The sequence below is a fragment of the Gossypium arboreum genome, chromosome 9 (assembly GCF_025698485.1).
Source record: "Gossypium arboreum isolate Shixiya-1 chromosome 9, ASM2569848v2, whole genome shotgun sequence".
Taxonomy (NCBI): Eukaryota; Viridiplantae; Streptophyta; class Magnoliopsida; order Malvales; family Malvaceae; genus Gossypium; species Gossypium arboreum.
The window spans coordinates 70,489,614-70,495,312 of NC_069078.1; the positions used below are offsets into that span (position 1 = coordinate 70,489,614).

General features: G+C 27.7%; 1 long non-coding RNA gene across 1 annotated transcript; it reads right to left on the minus strand.

Annotated features, from left to right (window-relative positions):
- Positions 1-750: 750 nt before the first annotated feature.
- On the minus strand, positions 751-1,606 carry LOC128280668 (uncharacterized). Its single transcript, XR_008270770.1, has 2 exons — positions 1,335-1,606; positions 751-1,004 (listed from the first exon to the last, which is right to left on the minus strand). It is a non-coding gene; the product is annotated as an uncharacterized LOC128280668 (long non-coding RNA).
- Between the last annotated feature and the right edge of the window lie 4,093 nt (positions 1,607-5,699).

Genomic DNA, 5,699 nt, shown 5'->3' on the forward strand with positions numbered 1-5,699 from the left:
ATTACATAATGAATGGAGAGCATCATTTATCTGATTTTATGGAGGTAAATAATTTTCTATTTTCATTAGTTATTGATAAATTTTATTCAACATATTGAAATTATTTTTATTTTAAATATAAGTATAGGATGATGGCAATGGAAGAAAATGAAAATTTACCCGAGGGAATGAGAAGACTTGAAATTTGGTAGAATGCTGCTTGTCATCTTTGTTTTGAAGAAACATAAAACTATTTTAGACTTTGTTTCTTTTATGTGGGTTTAAATAGAAATTAAAAATATTTTTAATTATTATATGTGATGTGAGTATTTTTTGAATGTTTGGACATAGGTTTAGATTGAATGTTTGTTTTGTTTCGTTCATGTGGTCTGGGTATTTTTTATTAAAATAGTCACTTTAGTTTATTTAATAATTTACGTTATCGTGTTATAACATTTTATTTATTGTGCCATTAATTGATGATAACAATGTAACGGTAAATTGATGTGACACGTTAAATCATCATTTTAAACAAAAATTTTAGGTTAAATTATATAATTACTCCTCATATTTTTTCTTTTTGAGCAATTTAATTTTTTTATTTTATGTTCTTTTAACTTTTTTTTCTCTATTTTCCATTCTCTTCTACTTCTCCCTCTATTTTTCTCCCTTCTCCATTTTTTTTATCGTAGTTTTTTTTTTATGTTTTCCATCTGTTAAAGCTTTTTTATGTTTATGATGTAGCAGCCAATTTTAGCCCATACCAACAAATCAAAATAAAACACCAAATACAATAAATAAAAATAAAGTCCAAGAGTCACCTAGCCCAAATTACAAACTACCCAAACCCCATCAGCCCACTACTAAACCAAACCCAATTAAATACAAACCCTAAAGCCCAAGACAGCCCAACCAACTAAAAATTTTCAGCAGCAAAAAACCTAGCTACAGACTTTCAGCCGCTGCCTCCTCTGCCACGTGTGCCACCACCGTTCGGGGCACCAACCACCAGCCTTTGACACGACCTGCAAAATGAAGGTCCACGCACAAGCAAATACCAACAGCAGAGAAACGAACAAAGAGAAAACAACAAGCAAAAAAAAAAAAACGAAAGGAATCAAACAAAATGAAAAAAGAAAGAACAAATCAGTGTAACTCGGCTATAAAAAGCCGAAATCAATCCCTTTCTTTTTTTTACGGAGATTAGAAAGCAAAACGCAAAATAAAAATTAGAAAGGTCGTTGTTTTAATATTTTTTGTTTCTTTTATCTGCTCGTTTTTTCATTTTATTTCATTTTTAGATATCTATTTTAAGCATAAAAACAAAGAATAAAAAAGAAAAGGGAAGGGCTCACCTGGATCTCGTGGTCGCGCGTCGGAGAACACTTTTCCATCGCCGACATCGGACCCAAATTGAGGGCCTCCTTCGATTCTTTGAGTTTTGGTAGCCTAGACTTCAAAGGCATTTCAAATGAGGCTAAGGGGACCATTTTGCGTCTCCCCGACCACCGTCTACGGTGGAGGAGCGGTGATCCGGCGATGATGGGTATATTACCTTAGCCAAATAAGAAGAGGGAGGAGGGAGAGAGAGAGCAGGAAGGCTCTCTGCCTTTTTTTGAAAGAAAATGAAGTTAAAATAAAATAAACAAAAAATTTGGCTTTAATAGCTATGCAAAACGATGTCGTTTTGCACACATATGCTTGGGTTTGGGATATTGTCCCATTTAATCCCCGCAAGTTTAAGCATGTTTCGAATTAGCCCCCAGCGACCTTCTGTTTTCATTTGCAATTGATACCTTGAATTCTGGCCCTCTTTCAATCACGTCCTGCATCCTTTTTGTTACTTTTATTGTTTATTAATTTTAGAATGTTTTATTATGTACTATTTTAAATATTTTACATCTTGTTTGCTACTAGATTATTTATGTATATGATTTATTTTAACTTGTTTTAACATTGATTATTAAAATTGAATTATTATCTATTTTAAACTTTTTTTGTATATTGAGTGTACTAGGCTATTTTGTTATATTATATGTTTTGATACTTCTCACATATCATTCATATAGTTTATTTCAATAATTTTTATACATATAACAAAGTGACAGTTTTGTATATTATTATTACTATTATTATTTTCTTTAAGCCCCTTTTATTTCAAGTTTTTATCTCTATGTATATATGTATATTTTTAAATTAATCTATATGCACATCGTTCATTTTAAAACTGTTTTCATGCCTTATATAACCCTATTTATTTATTTTAAAATATTTTTATTATTGTTTACTTTAAATTTTTATATATATTTTTCATACTTTTACATGTATATATATATTATTTACTTTAAAATTATTCGTATGAATCTTTTTCAATTTGCTTTATATAATATAGATTTTAAAATTCTCTACATTATATATTTTACAAATTTGCTTTGTGCATCATTCGTTTTAAATTGTTTATTGTAAAATTTTATATGTATTATCAATTTCAAATCGTTATATCTATTTTGTACACATATACATACTAATTATTTCTTAGATGTCTTGAGTATTACATATTTTAAGTTTCTTTTACATAATATATATTTTATACTTGTTTAGGTATCATTTATCTTAAATTATTTTACACATTATTCATTTTAAGCTTTTCCCATATATTATTTATTTCAAATTTTGGTCTGTAATATCTATTCTAAAATCTCTTATATATATATTATTCTTTTAAATTGGCTTGCACATTGTTGATATTTCTTTTTATTAGTTATTTTAAATTCATTTCTTGTCATTTTAAATTTGCTTTACGTTTTATTCATTTTAATTCGCTTTATAATATTTTTTTATTCATTTGTCTTTGATTATTAATGATTAGTATCTAAGCGATATATGTTATGTGAATACTACCATTGCGTGTATTATATTTGGTCTATTCGTATTTTCATCATTGTCATTTGCTTGTATAACATTGTATTCATGTTGTATTATCCCATGCTCTATGATATATCTTTGTTTTATTTAGCCTAAGTCATATCATACATTAAGCCCAATACATTTATCCAATAAATCATTTTATTTTAATCTAACAAATACACGTCGTTTAAATATTGTATTCGCTACTATTCAAAAACAAAATTTTCCAAATAAGGCAATGTTATGCATTTTGAAATGTCGAGGAATTGTGCCCTAACTTACGGGGTTTCGATTTTCTCGTTGTTTCTAAATAGCTAAATATCCTTTTCGAGTTTTAAAACACATGAAATTCTCATTTAAATCAAAAGATGACCTTGTGCTTGGGAATTCATGGTATTGTGTCCTAACTTATGGGATGTGATGCTCCGATATCTTGAGAATATATCTCGAGAATAAGAAAATCTTTAAACAATAGATTCAAGCTAATTCAAGAATTTTAAAATCAATATTAATAGAAAAGATCGTATTTCAAATTCGTTCCTGATTTTTCATTTTCGACATTAAGACACTAACTAATCAATTCGGTACCAATTTTTAGGCGTGTCGAGGGTGCTAATCCTTCCTCGCACTTAACCGACTCCCGATCCCGTTCCCTTGAGTTTCGTAGACCAAAAACACTGTTTTAGTAAACTAAAATATTTTATTAAAACAAATGTGATCTGATCACACCTAATAAGGATCGGTGGCGACTCCCGTTTTAATTTTCATTTTCAAAATCAAGTCGATCCCGTTTTCAAAAAAAAATGGTTACGACATATGAAAAAAAGAAAAGGCAAAAGATGAAACCAAAATAAAACTTGCTTCACATATTCTCACCCTACAATTACAAACCCTCATCGTTTATTACCACTTTAATGAACTAGTTTGGATCTCCCAATGTCCTAGTCCACAAGCTCAATTCACTCGAAGAACTCGTCAGCCATGACTTATGGGAGTCCACCCTCAACAAAGTTTTCTAAGCCCGTTCCCTCAACCTCATAACCAACCCCTACGACCACCTTATCTATTTTACCTACAACATTCTAGCCCTCTCGAAACTAGGTTGTTTCATGGATTCTTCAAACGAGCTCTACACTCTCAATGACTAAAACAACCACCATACAAAACTTACCCTCAACTTTACCCAAACCAATTTGGTCTTCGGTTTATCCATGCTTGACTTCCAATCAAACTTGCTTGGGAATATCCAAGAATGTTTAGATCAATTTTATTGTTTGCTTAATTTTATTTGTCATAAAATAAAATAAAAGGAAATGAATAATCTACACGATTCTGTAAAAAATTAGAAACAATTTTTTTTATATTGATTAGTTAGATCCAATTTTAGTTTCAAAATTATGTTATATTCAAATCGAGATTGGATTAAGAATGATTAGTATTCCATTTCGAGTGAAATTCAATTTAGGAATCATGTGAAATAAACAATGACTTGATTTATTTGGTGGGCAAAATTATATTTTGTAGTGAAAAATATGATAAGAGAGAAAAATAAAAGGGAAGAACAAAATGAAAATAAAGAAAAAAGAAGAAAAAAATTGTTCAAAAAATAAAAGTAGAGGGACTAGTTTTAACAAATTGAAAATATAGAAAAACTATGTTAAAAGAAATGAGGAGCGAAGAGAATGAAAAAAAAGTTAAAAGAACATAAAAAGAAAAAAAATTAAATTGCTCAAAATGAAAAAATGTAAGGACAAATTATATAATTTAATCTAAAATTTTTATTTGAAATGATGATACCGTTAATAATAATTAATGGCTTAATTACTAAAATGTAACCTAAGATAAATAAAAGTGACTATTTTAATAATTTACTTAAGAAAATTGTTGCAGAAAACATGGGTTTTCTTAAAAAAAAATAAAATTTGTCGCATTTATTTATAAAGATTTGTGGCAAAAAGCCAATGACAAATAAATTGTAATTTGAAAGAAAAAATGTTGCCTTTTAATTTATGCAAAATATAGCATTGCAATAAATATAAAAGTGTTGACTATTATATTTCAAACGAACATTGCATTTATTATAGAAAAACCATTACCTAAAACATTAATGACAACATTAAAATAATTGTTATTTAAATTGCTTTTAGGCAGTGCTCTCATAATGTTGCAATTATGGTGAACAATTGTTGCATTTTCTTTCAAGTAAATATTGTATGTAACTATAAAATAACATGATGTGAAATACTAACAACAACATTAAAATAAACCATTACTTTAAAAATTTGTTCTTTTTATTTTAGGCAATAATCACATAGTATTGTATTAACGATAAATATTGCATTTAACAATAAATAAAACTATCACCTAAATAAGTGTTGGTTTTGAACTTCACAAAACTATTGCATAAACTCTAATGCAACGAAATTTGTTGTTTAGGCTATAATTTACGGGTGCTGCTTAAGTTCATTTTTGTTGTAGAGTAATTTGATTTATGTTTAGAATTTTAATAAATATATTTTGTACATAACTTTTTTTACTTGTATCGTGGCTGTGTCATAATCTAGTATATGTGTATGTGCGGTTTGTAATAAATTACTTTGATAATTATTTTTAATATTTTTATTACCATTTTAATAATTTTATAATACTTTAAATTATTTGAACAAAATATGAATTTGCATGCCACATCTCGTTACTTATATCAACTACCAAGAGATGACCGTAAAGAAAAGTGATAATTGATGTTTTAAATTTTTACTAAAAATTCATTGCTCTATTTTTATTATTTTAAAAAATTATACGATTTTGATCAT